Genomic DNA, 14,384 nt, shown 5'->3' with positions numbered 1-14,384 from the left:
ATACAGTCTTCATTTTGAAATACTAAAAGCCTCCAGGAGGTATTTATCCAAAATTAGCCTCCTTATGCGAAGAACTGACTCACTGAAAAGACCCTGATGCTGGAAAAGACTGAAGGCAGGAGGAGAAGGGGATGACAGAGGATGAGATGGTTGAATGGCATCACCAACTCAATGGACATGAGTTTGAGTGAACTCTGGGAGTTGGAGATGGACAGGAAGGTCTGGCGTGCTGCAGTCCATGGGGTTGCAAAGAGTCGGACACGGCCAAGCAACTGAACTAAACTGAACTGAATGACACCTTGGGATAGCCCTGTGCTGGCAGCACCTGTAGCCAGATCTGGTTACAGTTATTAAATCTAATGCTGATGCTGCTGACCTCAGGAAGGCAGGTGTCCTCTTCAACAGCAGGTCCCTATTCTGGTCAATAAAAAATATGCCCTATTAAATTGCCTTCAGGGCCATCTGTTTGCTCAGATATCTGGCCAGCATAGTAGCCTTGTCACAAAGTATTAATGGAGTTTTCATCTGTTCCCCAAATAAGTTGCTCTGTAGTTAATTAAGCATTACATTTCCCCAAAGAAATACTCACTTGGCTAAATACACAATAACATTCATCAATTTATTGATTAATTAATCCAATATGTATTGAACATCTATTATATGCTAAACATTGCAAGGTTATGGAGATACAAAAATTAATGACAAGGAATGTCTTTCATCAATAAGCTCACCTTAGGAACTCAATAATTGTGTAAAGGATCCAGATTAGATCCTCTATCTATATTTTATCCACTTAGCCCAAACTTCAAAGCCTACTTCAGGGCTTACCTCTTCATCCACTCATTTAGGAAAACTTTATTGGGTTCTTAAAGCTGTGTTAGGCACTGGAATGATGAAGATGAAGAGAATATAATCCCCAACACCAGAAGCTCCCAGCCTTGCAGGGAGATGGACAAGGTAGAAAGGACCAATTGTGGAAGACAGTGTAAGCCAAGCTAATCAAAGGGTGTGGGTTTTACAACAGAAGCAAAGAGGTATTAGACAACCCTAAGCAAGAGAATTATGATTAAATTTGCATTTTATTATAGAAAAATCAACTTAGCAATGACAGAGACAACAGATAATAAGGTAGAATGACCAGAGGGAAGAAACTGGAGGGGAGGAAAGTCGAAATTCCAAAGTGATCCAAGAAGTAGAAATAACATTTTAATAACAAACTGAATGTGAAAACTGAGGGAGAAGATGAAGTCCAAGATGACTTCTATGGATTCTGGTCTGAGTGGCATTAGCAGCAGGAGAAGGAAGAACAGGATTGGTGGGAAAATGAGTTCAACCTTGAACATTGCAGGAGTCTTTGGAACAGCCAGGTATCAGCATCAGGTTTGCTGTTATAAATATTTGTCTAAAACTCATGAAAGAAGTAAGGGTAGGAGGTAAGGATTCAGGCTGAAGCATGATTATGGATGACATTGCCAGTTCTGTAGCCATCCCATACAATTCCCTAGTCCCAAATGCCTTTTACTCATCTGACATTCTTTTTTTTAAATTAATCTATTATTCATTAATATCTTCAATACATATGGAACTTCAATATCATATTCCAGGTGATGCCAAAAGACCCTGGGTGCACATAGATAAATAAGCTTTTTTTTAAAAAAAAAAAAGCTTATCTATTTGGCTGCATCAGGTCTTAGTTGTGGCATATGGGATCTAGTTCCCTGACCAGGGATCAAACCCAGCCCCCTGCACTCAGAGTGTGCAGTCTTAGCCACTGGACCACTAGGGAAGTCCCAATAAAAAAAAAGCTTTTGTTCCCTACCCTAAAGGATAGGATCTCATAACCTGGCTGTTGACTGTAAACTAACTCTCTAATTCTGTGTGTGTCTGTCACCTCTCTAAGAAGAGGATAAACTCCCAAAGTTTATCCTCATAAAAAAATTAAAAAAAAATTTTTTTTAATTTCTGTAAAAACCTAGCACAAAGTTCTGTTCATTGTAGATGCTCAGTGTGAGCCTTGAAAGATAGATTCATTACTTATTTTAAAACATAGGCCAATTTATTTATTTTTAAATGCTTTTTGGGGAAGAGATCTGACTAGAAAAGTATTAAATTTTCATTATAAAAATTTAAAAACTACATTAAAAAGATAAAATAATAATCATTAATATACTGTCCAAAGTAACCACTATTAATATTTTATGTAAAATACCCATAATCCTTTAAGTACAAAAATATGCCTTATTACATTTTTGGTAAAAGGCTTCATATTGAACATATCTTTTGTCACTTTTTTTAATTTAAAAATGCTATATCACAAACATACTTTAGTACCAGTAAATATAGATTTTCATCATCATTTTAAAACCATTTCATCATTCCATTGTATGACTGTCCTATAATTTATGTAACAGGTCCTACACCGATGGAAATTTAAGTTTCCTAAGAAAAAATACTTAAAAAAAATAGAAATATACCATATATTCATGAAAGTTCACAAATAAAAGCTGGGCTTGATAAAATTTTATAAAATGACCACACACATGAAACCCAGACTAAGAAACAGATCATTACCGAAACCTCAGAAGCCCTCCTCTGTCCTCCAGTTACTACGCACCAGAGCCACCATCTCCAGGAAGCGCCCAGTCTATTTCACCTGAAATAGGCTGGGAGGTGATAGATAGGTAACTAAGCATGGCCAAGATTTTGTCAAAGCCATACTTCAGTTTAAGGCTCTTACTATTCTGTCTTTCTTCCTTTCCCTTCTCCTTTCCAGGTGTCAGACCTGTATCACGCTCTAAAGATTTATCCTGACTACTCCTGCTCCTTTTCCCTTTTGTCCTTTAATAGGTGTTATCAGCAATAAACCTCTTGAGTTTCTAACCCTGCCTTGATATCTGCTGCCCAGAGGACCCACTGACACAAGTGGTTCTGGAAGTGGACTAAAATGACAAACTCAGTTTGAGGACTAGACCACATACCTCCCTGCTGTCAAGGAGGATTCCCCCGTCCAAGTGGTATGTGGTCATGGATAGTCTCAGCCACAAGTGGTAGCCCAGTTGCTAAAAATATCACCAGTAGTGACTTGAGAGAGTGCCATCCCAGTGCGGAATGCCCTGGCTGGTGAGATGATTCAAGCCTTTTTAAATGCATGTGATTAAGCATAAGGGTAATGGAATTGGTCGGGAATTAAAAAGTTGCATTGACATCTTACAGAGGAATAATTGGAAATGGAGGGCAATTAACAAACAGTTACAGGTAAATACAAGAGCCAGAAGATCTCTTTGGTAGCTTAGAAAGTAGAAGAGTTAGCACACCGAGGAGTAAACTCAGGATCTGATAGTTAGGAGCCCCCCAAACAGTTGAATGCTCAGACGTCGCAGGTCCATTATACTCTGGTTGAGAAAACCTGCAGTCCTGAAACATGGAATGATAACATCTCAGTGGATACCCTCAAAGACAGTGGCTCTGCAGACTCTCCTGAGCCCCCTCCTGTGGCCTGCCCCTCCCTGTGTAGGATGGCACAGGCAACCAATCCCTTCCCTGGTGCTATGCCACCTCCTCTTCTGGCTGCCAAATTGATACTTGTGGTTAAATAACTTGACTGGGATATACTGGACCTGCTAAGAGCAATAGTGTTCCTCCCTTAGCTCACCTCTGTGGCCAGGGGGACATCCAGTATGATCAGCTAAAGGAGGAGGAAAAAGGCCAATCTTGTTACAGATGAGTCAGCTTGATTGTAGGTGCAAGCTTTGTCACTGGAATTGGCACAATGGGCGCATGAACAGAGTGGCCACAATGGCAGAGACAGAAGCTACATATGGACCCAATGGCCTCATGGGCTACAGTCCATGCAGTCATAAAGAGTTGGACACGACTGAAGGGACTTAGCATGCACACAAAGGACGACCTCATAGTTACTGCCTCTGAATATCCAACCTGTCAGAGACCAAAGCCCAGCCTCTCATATGGCTTTCTTCCTTGAGGAGGCCGACCGGTTATAAGTAGAATAATTGGGTCCCTGGCATCCCAGAAGACAAGTTCATTCTCACATAAATGGACATTTATTTGAATATGGATTTGCTTTTCCTAACATCAGAGTTGCAGCCATTACCACTGCACAGGTATCCAGGGGCTTACAGAGTATTTGATCCACAAGCATAGTATCCCACACAACCTAAGATATGACCAGAGGACCCTGTTCTGAATAAATGAGCTGTGGGTATTTGGGCCAGGACCTTGTGATTCATGGCAGCACCAGAAGCTGCTGACCTGATAGAGTGAAGGAATGACCTGATGAAAGCATAGCTGAAATGCTATATTGGAGGCAAGACTTTTAAGAACTGGGCATTGCTCCTGGATGCAGTATATGCACTGAATCAGAGGTCTCTATATAGTGCTGTGTCCCCAGTAGGAAGGAAATCTGTGCCTAGGAACCAAGAAGTGGAAGCAGAAGTAGCTCCACTTACCTTCACCTCACTGGAGGATTTTCTGTTTCCTATTCCAGCAGCTCTGGACTCTGCAGGGTTGGAGGGCCTGGTCAGGGAGTGTACGATTGCCATTGAACATAGCAAATGACCAACTATGGCTGCTGCCTGGGCACTTTGGATTCCTGCGTCTGAGGAGCAACAGACTGGAAGAAGAGTCACAATCTTGGGAGTGGTCATTGTCCCTGATCAGCAAGTGGAGGCAGGGCTCCCGCTATACAATGGGAGAGAGGAAGACTATGTGTGGAAATCAGGGGACCCACATGGGTGCCTCTTGGCAATCTGTCACTGAACTGCAACCGTAAGTGTTGCCCTAAAGGTCCGGGAGCGAGCGACGAGAATGGAAACAGAACACGAAATCTGGTACAATGGGTCTCTGCAGCCTCTATTGGACTGAGGTGCAGAGTCCAGTCTAAGTCCAGCTTTTATTCCTGATTGCAGACTACAAAACTTTCTTTGATCTATCTTTCCCAAGACACTGCATTGACATAGTCCAGATCTCCTTGTTTTTACCCCAGGCCGTTCCCTTCTGGGATAGTCTTGGGAACAGTCAGCAAGTGTGTAGGCAGTGTTCATACCTAACGCCAACCTGGTGTTCCATGGTCCATGATTTCATGATCCCAGTCATACTCCCTTCTGGTCTGGCCTTGGGGTTTGTAACAAGGCTATTATTCTAAGAAAAACATGAAAAGTAATCATTAACACAGTTTCTTAATATATGCTGTTTTTCTAGGTGCTATTTCTGTGAAATTTCTCAAGGCTGTGAAAGTACATTATTAGGAATTCCCACTACATCTCCCCCTTCTTGTTTTTGCAGGAGTATTTACGCTGTCTGAACAACTTTTTTCTTCATCAGTTCTCAGATGGTTTTTCTTGTGCATCTGAGGACTAGACACAAAACAGTTAAAAATATACATCCTGACATTATAGTACCAAGTAATCCTCCCCCTAAAGTTTTAATCCACATCATGGGGTTAAGTTTATGTAAGCTTTCCTCAATTTCTTTAAATAAAGCAGTTTCTGGGAGTAATTGTAAAGTGAACATTTTGCATAATAGAAATAGTAGCCTTGTAATATCTAAGGATAAGATCAGATCAGTCGCTCAGTCGTGTCCGACTCTTTTCGACCCCATGAATCGCAGCACACCAGGCCTCCCTGTCCATCACAAACTCCCGGAGTTCACTGAGACTCACGTCCATCGAGTCAGTGATGCCATCCAGCCATCTCATCCTCTGTCATCCCCTTCTCCTCTTGCCCCCAATCCCTCCCAGCATCAGAGTCTTTTCCAATGAGTCAACTCTTCGCATGAGGTGGCCAAAGCACTGGAGTTTCAGCTTTAGCATCATTCCTTCCAAAGAAATCCCAGGGCTGATCTCCTTCAGAATGGACTGGTTGGATCTCCTTGCAGTCCAAGGGACTCTCAAGAGTCTTCTCCAACACCACAGTTCAAAAGCATCAATTCTTCGGCGCTCAGCCTTCTTCACAGTCCAACTCTCACATCCATACATGACCACAGGAAAAACCATAGCCTTGGCTAGACGAACCTTTGTTGGCAAAGTAATGTCTCTGCTTTTGAACATGCTATCTAGGTTGGTCATAACTTTCCTTCCAAGGAGTAAGCGTCTTTTAATTTCATGGCTGCAGTCACCATCTGCAGTGATTTGGGAGCCCAGAAAAATAAAGTCTGACACTGTTTCCACTGTTTCCCCATCTATTTCCCATGAAGTGATGGGACCGGATGCTATGATCTTCGTTTTCTGAATGTTGAGCTTTAAGCCAACTTTTTCACTCTCCTCTTTCACTTTCATCAAGAGGCTTTTTAGTTCCTCTTCACTTTCTGCCATAAGGGTGGTGTCATCTGCATATCTGAGGTGATTGATATTTCTCCCGGCAATCTTAATTCCAGCTTGTATTTCTTCCAGTCCAGCGTTTCTCATGATGTACTCTGCACAGAAATTAAATAAGCAGGGTGACAATATACAGCCTTGACGGACTCCTTTTCCTATTTGCAACCAGTCTGTTGTTCCATGTCCAGTTCTAACTGTTGCTTCCTGACCTGCATACAAAGTTCCCAAGAGGCAGATCAGGTGGTCTGGTATTCCCATCTCTTTCAGAATTTTCCACAGTTTATTGTGATCCACACAGTCAAAGGCTTTGGCATAGTCAATAAAGCAGAAATAGATGCTTTTCTGGAACTCTCTTGCTTTTTCCATGATCCAGCGGATGTTGGCAATTTCATCTCTGGTTCCTCTGCCTTTTCTAAAACCAGCTTGAACATCAGGAAGTTCACAGTTCACATATTGCTGAAGCCTGGCTTGGAGAATTTTGAGCAGCACTTTACTAGCGTGTGAGATGAGTGCAATTGTGCGGTAGTTTGAGCATTCTTTGGTATTGCCTTTCTTTGGGATTGGAATGAAAACTGACCTTTTCCAGTCCTGTGGCCACTGCTGAGTTTTCCAAATTTGCTGGCATATTGAGTGCAGCACTTTCACAGCATCATCTTTCAGGATTTGGAATAGCTCAACTGGAATTCCATTACCTCCACTAGCTTTGTTCATAGTGATGCTTTCTAAGGCCCACTTGACTTCACATTCCAGGATGTCTGGCTCTAGGTGAGTGTTCACACCATCATGATTATCCGGGTCATGAAGATCTTTTTTGTACAGTTCTGTGTATTCTTGCCATCTCTTCTTAATATCTTCTGCTTCTGTTAGGTCCATACCATTTCCTTTCTCGAGCCCATCTCTGCATGAAATGTCCCCTTGGTATCTCTGATTTTCTTGAAGAGATCCCTAGTCTTTCCCATTCTGTTGTTTTCCTCTATTTGTTTGCATTGATCACTGAGGAAGGCTTTCTTATCTCTTCTTGCTATTCTTTGGAACTCTGCATTCAGATGTTTATATCTTTCCTTTTCTCCTTTGCCTTTCACTTCTCTTCTTTTCACAGCTATTTGTAAGGCCTCTGCAGACAGCCATTTTGCTTTTTTGCATTTCTTTTCCATGGGCATGGTCTTGATCCCTGTCTCCTGTACAATGTCACGAACTCATTCCATAGTTCATCAGGCACTCTATAGCAGCTATTGTGGGAATTATTGCTATAGCCACAACCGCAGCAGTAGCCAGGGTGGCACTGCATCAAACTATATAAACGACTACATTTGTATAGTAGTGGCACCAAAATGCAAGTTCTGCCTGGGGAAGTCAAACCCACATCGACCAAAAAATTAATGGACGATTGACTGATTTAGAAAATACAGTTCTACTAGGGGACAAAGTGCAAAATTTCAAATTACAGATTCATCTTCAGTGTGATTGAAATATCTCTTCATTTTGTGTCACACATAAGTATAATCAAAGTACATATACTTGGGATCAATTATCTAAACTTTGAGAGGAAACATTTGTAATAATCTATCGATCTTCCCAACCCAGGGATCGAACCCAGGTCTCCTGCATTGTAGGTGGATTCTTTACTGTCTGAGACAGCTGGAAGTGGATAGATTATTACGAATGTTTCCTCTCAAAGTTTAGATAATTGATCCCAAGTATATGTACTTTGATTATACTTATGTGTGACACAAAATGAAGAGATATTTCAATCACACTGAAGATGAATCTGTAATTTGAAATTTTGCACTTTGTCCCCTAGTAGAACTGTATTTTCTAAATCAGTCAATCGTCCATTAATTTTTTGGTCGATGTGGGTTTGACTTCCCCAGGCAGAACTTGCATTTTGGTGCCACTACTATACAAATGTAGTCGTTTGTATAGTTTGATGCAGTGCCACCCTGGCTACTGCTGTGGTTGTGGCTATAGCAATAATTCCCACAATAGTGCTATAAGGAGTCCAGTAAACCTTTTGGAATGTTGCAGTACTTTCCTTATAACCTTTAAAAGAGCATGTATTTCAGGGGAGCCTTCCCAAGGTCTGGTTTGATTTCCTGGAAGCCATATTCCCAGTCTCCTTTTTAATACAACAAATGAGTAATTAGAATTATAAAGTGAAGAATATAAGCAAGTATATAATTTGCAATCCTGGCAAGAAAGTTTCTGTACACTTTCATTGATAGAAACTGTTCCTTTCAAGAGCACATAAGATCTCTCACACAAGCCTGAATAGAAAATGTCCAGTTTGTACTGGTATTAAATGTCAATGAATAATTAGTTTTATTGGAATAATGTCCATCCCAAACTTGGAATTTTTTAAGACTTAAAGTAAATTTCCAAATCTCCCTTTGCCCTCTTCCTTGATTCAATTGTGGAAACGGGGGGTGACATGTCATTACCATGCCATATAATTGGATGATCTGAATGAGTGGTAATGTTAGTATGGTCAAAGACTTTATGCACCTTGAGAGTTGGACTGTGAAGAAGGCTGAGCGCCGAAGAATTGATGCTTTTGAACTGTGGTTTTGGAGAAGACTCTTGAGAGTCCCTTGGACTGCAAGGAAATCCAACCAGTCCATTCTGAAGGAGATCAGCCCTGGGATTTCTTTGGAAGGAATGATGCTAAAGCTGAAACTCCAGTGCTTTGGCCACCTCATGCGAAGAGTTGACTCATTGGAAAAGACTGTGATGCTGGGAGGGACTGGGAGCAGGAAGAAAAGGGGACGACAGAGGATGAGATGGCTGGATGGCATCACTGACACGATGGACGTGAGTCTGAGTGAACTCCGGGAGTTTGTGATGGACAGGGAGGCCTGGCATGCTGCGATTCATGGGGTCGCAGAGTCGGACACGACTGAGCGACTGAACTGAACTGAACTGAACACAGCCTTTTGTGAGGATTGTAGGACTGATTTTGATGAGAGCAATTAGAGACTGCATACCCCTTAGAGGACAGTCCCATACAATTCCATAGGAACCATTAATCAAAATTACTCCTTCAGTCCCGCGGCAATTATCCCACGGAATACAATCTTGTTTTTCAGTCCACAGCTTGCGATGCTCACAGAAAGGTCTGTCTGATTTGGTGTCATTACTGGGTTCTAAGTCGTTGTAAGCAAAACTCAGACCAGCGAGAAGATGTAGTTGAACACTAGTGTAGTTATGATTTAAAGAATTAGTGGACAGCCAGGCTTGCATAGATAATTTAACACATCCTGTAGCTGGTCCTACACAAATTGGCCAGGATTCATACCCATAAGTAACACTGAAGGGAGCCCCTTCCTCTTTTTAAACAAGAGGAAGGCGTGTATCTTCAGGTCCTGGTATCCAGGAAGAATCATTAACATAAATGGGGATCATAGCCTCCCCCCAATCAATGGGTTTTAGTAATGGGGGGTTAAGTATATATGTCCAATAAGTATAATTCTTTGCTTTTGCTAAAACCGGGGGTATACTCACTGCGATGGTTATCAGGGCAAACATAACCATGATGAGGTTGTCTGGAGTCACTGGTTGTTTCTGCTCAGTTTTACTCTACGAGCTGGAATCCACACAGGTTCTAGATCTTCTCCTGGGAGGATACAAGCAAACCCTCTTTCCCATGTAATTAACTTTCTTGCTGACCAAGCATTTGTTAGTGGATCTTGCCACCAAATCACAGTCTTAATTGTATTTGTGGATCTAGCCTGAAAATGTCGCTCAGCTGCAGTTTCCATAGCTTGTGTTGAAATATTCAAAAACTGAGAGTAAATAAAGCTTTATTTGATATTGTTTATTGTCCTATGTCATTTCCCCCTTTTTGGTTTTGGATTATATATTTAAGTGATTAATTAGCCCTCTCCATTATGGCCTGACTTTGTGGATTATAGGGAATATCAGTAGAATGTTTTATAGATCAAATTTTAAGAAATTGTTGGAATGTTCTACTGGTATAAACAGGGCCATTATCAGTTTTTTAATAGTTTTTGGTACACAACAGCAAAACAAGCATATAAATCCCTCCCAGCATCAGAGTCTTTTCAAATAAGTCAGCTCTTCGCATCAGGTGGCCAAAGTATTGGAGTTTCAGCTTTAACATTAATCCTTCCAATGAACACCCAGGACTGATCTCCTTTAGGATGGACTGGTTGGATCTCCTTGCAGTCCAAGGGACTCTCAAGAGTCTTCTCCAACACCACAGTTCAAAAGCATCAATTTAGGAATCACTTAGATGGAAATTTATATGGTCTATTATCAAAAGTCATATTCCAAGAAGATTTTGGTTTTTTTTTTAAAGGAAGAAAAAATCAAATTTCAGATTGGTAACAGCTTATATTCATTGTGAAACAATAGTTATTAACTTAGTCAAAGTAACAATAAAATATTTCAAAGGCAGTTTAATGTCTTAAGAAACTTGTATCATGCATAAAACTCTCTTCCACTTGCACAAACTTCTTTTACACTTTTGTATTCATCACTCCATTTGCCCTTTCAGAGAACAGCCACTTGTCAGTTTAGATGTACTTCCTTTTTCCTTAATAGAATGTAACTCCATTCCTTATAACTTTTTATTAAAAACACACATCTTACTTTTCTTTAGCAACCGTGAACTGTCGTATATTAGCATTTTATAGATTGGTGAACATAAATACCAGTTTTAATTTTTTTTTAACATTGGCTTTTTTGCTTTTTTTTTTTTTTTTAATAGAGAACATCTCAGGAGGCACCGAACATATTTATTAGTAGTCCAAAATCTCTTTAGTTTTTCTGTAAGAGAAACTTTCTGTAAGAGGAAGTTAGTGTTCAGTAATTAATGTTTTAAAATCTTACTTTATTTGGAAATGACCTAGCTATTCAATAAACTTTTATCATTTAGTTTAGTACAACTCTAGAAATTTAAGTTACCTCAATCCTCAGAGATTATTTTAGATAGACATTTCTAAAATATAATTATTTTTAATAGAGTTTATCTAAAAGTTTTCATCTCACTTATATATATTTATATATATAAAGAATTACTTTTTTGTTGACAAATTTAGTTTACCTTAAACCTAGGGACAATAAAAGTATTACACAATGTTGATGACATAAGACATGTCTTAATTAGATTAGCAAACAAACATCAATGTTAGATATTTAATATTGAATATTTTTCAGCTCATGTGAACCTGAATTTAAATAATGCTCATATATAAATTAACTTCATATTATCCAAAAACAAAGACACACACTGAGACACAGATAAATTTAGACAGACAGACACAGTTTTTCGCTTGAAATTTAAAATATCTTTTTGCCCCATCTTTTTTTTTTTTTTGGTTTGAGTTCTACCAATTTGTTTATGGCTGGAATCCCAGATAGAGTGGGCTGTGTATCCCAAGGACATGATAAGAGCTAACTTCAGGTTTTTTCCCTAGCCTGTTTTTGTTTCCCAGGCAGAATTGGAGCTCCAAAAAAGTATTTTAACAAGTCAACTTTTTCCTAACTGCATGTGTAAGAAGAACCAGTTTTGCAATTTCAAAAAAGATTTTATTTTAACCAGTTTTCTCCAGAGTCTAAAGAATATCATGGCCATTCAGTGTCAAAAATGTCATTTCTCTTTTTTGTAGTCACAGTATATCATTAATGATATATACATGAGGAAATTGCTATCTGGGTGTAAAGCCTTGGCTACAACATTTCAACAAATAGTGGGACTGTTAAGCATACCTTGAGGTAACACAGTCCATTGAAATATTTTATGTGACTCCTTTAAATTAATGGAAGGAATTGAAAAGGCAAATGTAGGTTGATCATCAGGGTATAAAGGAATAGTGAAAAAACAATCTTTGGGATCAGTAACAAACAAATGCCAATTTCTTGGAATCATACTAGGATTAGGTAGACCAGGTTGTAAAGTACCCATTGGAACAATAACAGCATTAACAGCTCTCAAATCAGTAAGCATTTTTTATTTACCAGATTTCTTTTGTATAACGAACACTGGAGAATTCCAAGGGCTAAAGGACTCAATAATATGTCCCTTGCTAAGCTGTTCATTAATTAATTTATGTAAAGCATCCAATTTTTCTTGTTTTAGAAGCCACTGCTCTATCCACCAAAGAAGGCAATGGCACCCCACTCCAGCACTCTTGCCTGGACAATCCCATGGACAGAGGAGCCTGGAAGGCTGCAGTCCATGGGGTCGCTGAGGGTGGGACAAGACTGAGCGACTTCACTTTCACTTTTCACTTTCATGCATTGGAGAAGGAAATGGCAGCCCACTCCAGTGCTCTTGCCTAGAGAATCCCAGGGACAGGGGAGCCGGGTGGGCTGCCGTCTATGGGGTCGCACAGAGTCAGACACGACTGAAGTGACTTAGCAGCAGTAGCTCTATCCACACAGGTTGATCAATTTTCCAATTAAGAGGTATAGGTGTGGGTGGAGGAAGATTAATAGGAGCAGTGACCGCTAGTGAAAAGGAAAAATGAAAGAAAATAAAGTCACTTAGTCGTGTCTGATTATTTGTGACCCCATGGACTGTAACCTGTGAGGCTCCATCGACCATGGGATTTTCAGGCAAGAATGCTGGAGTGGGTTGCTATTTCCTTCTCCAGGGGATCTTCCTGACCCAGGGATCGAACCCAGGTCTCCTGCATTGCAGGCAGACGCTTTACCATCTGAGCCACCAATTAAAAAGGGGGTGGGGAGGTTTGAAATCTTGAGCATTCAAAGCATAAATTCTTCCTTGTTGATTTTTTGCCCAGTCCCAATCTTGGTATATAACCTTGATTGGACATAATTTAGTGACTGGCCTCCCTATATTGATTTTGAAGTTTTTCAAAAGAATCGTCATGTCTTTCATCAAAAGAATCAGAAGTCTGCAAAGGTCCCAGTACTGACTTAATTAATGCCCATGTACTCCAAATATAAACAGGGAGCAGAGTTCCTTTTGTATGTTCTTTCTTTAACTTGGCTCCAATGTTTTTCCAGACTTTTATTAATTTTTTTTCCAGACTTTTAAATCTAAGGTCCCTATTGACGGGAAACAGCAGCAATATTTATCCACTGCTTGTAACAATTCTAATAATCGCCCTTCACTAATAGAAGCTCCTCACGCTTTCAAGAGCTGTCTTAATAAACAAATATATGGGCGATAGTGTTCTGCACTCTCAACATTTCCCACTTTAACCCTGAATGCCTGAAGACTTACCAGCGAGAATTTTCAGAGGCCTCTCAACCGTCCCAGGTTCTGCGTCGCTGTATTTTCACTTTCGCTCCAGCCCCATGTTGGGCGCCAACTGTTGCCCTAAAGGTCCGGGAGTGAGCAACAAGAATGGGAACAGAAACACGAAATTTGGTGCAATGGGTCAGGGGACCTGCAGCCTCTACTGGGCTGAGGTGCAGAGTCCACTCTGAGTCCAGCTTTTATTTCTGATTGCATACTACAAAACTTTCTTTGATCTATCTTTCCCAAGACACCACAATGACATAGTCCAGATCTCCTTGTTTTCCCCCAGGCTGTTCCTTCTGAGATAGTCTCCAGAGCAATAAGCAAGTGCATAGGCAGTGTTCATACCTAACTCCGACCCGGTGTTCCAAGGTCAGCACAAGTGCAGTAATCCCAGCCAGAGAAGGGTATGGTTAACAAAAGCTCAGACCCTACAGGATGGAGGAACATGGAGGAGCTACTCCCTGAACCTGTTATGTGGAGAAGTAAATCCATGGCACAAAGGGTAAACCTTGGCAACCATGGAGAGATAGGTTGTTTGAATGTCCCTTTAAGAAAGGACTTAGTGATGAGCTGCAATGGAAGCAGTTAAATGACAGGCTCAATTTGCTGCAGTTTTTGAGCTGGGGCTAGGCTTTTCTCTGGCAGTCCCCAGCACACGTCTGAGTCTGGCAGGGGTGTGCTCAACAGTCTCCTTTATGTTGGGGAATTTCTCTACCCAAACTCCAACCATTGGTTTTCCATGGGAGCAACCAGGCTCTTGTATGTCCTCACTCCCACCACCAAAGTAGGCTGGTCTAAGGATGGGTACCTGAGCTAAGCTAA

General features: G+C 40.6%; 1 long non-coding RNA gene across 2 annotated transcripts in view; it reads left to right on the top strand.

The window, feature by feature from the left end:
• The window catches only part of LOC133257192 (uncharacterized), a 136,754-nt gene that overhangs the window by 58,242 nt on the left and 64,128 nt on the right, over positions 1 to 14,384 (top strand). The window contains exon 3 of one of the 2 annotated variants that reach the window (XR_009739443.1): positions 4,505 to 10,948. The exons of the other annotated variant lie outside the window; for it this stretch is intronic. This is a non-coding gene — a long non-coding RNA (uncharacterized LOC133257192). Of the gene's footprint in view, positions 1 to 4,504; positions 10,949 to 14,384 lie in introns of those variants that run through there. 2 annotated transcript variants of the gene reach the window in all.

The sequence above is a fragment of the Bos javanicus genome, chromosome 11 (genome assembly GCF_032452875.1).
Source record: "Bos javanicus breed banteng chromosome 11, ARS-OSU_banteng_1.0, whole genome shotgun sequence".
NCBI lineage: Eukaryota > Metazoa > Chordata > Mammalia > Artiodactyla > Bovidae > Bos > Bos javanicus.
The sequence above is the reverse complement of the archived record's forward strand: the minus strand, read 5'-3'. Positions and strand labels throughout refer to the sequence as shown.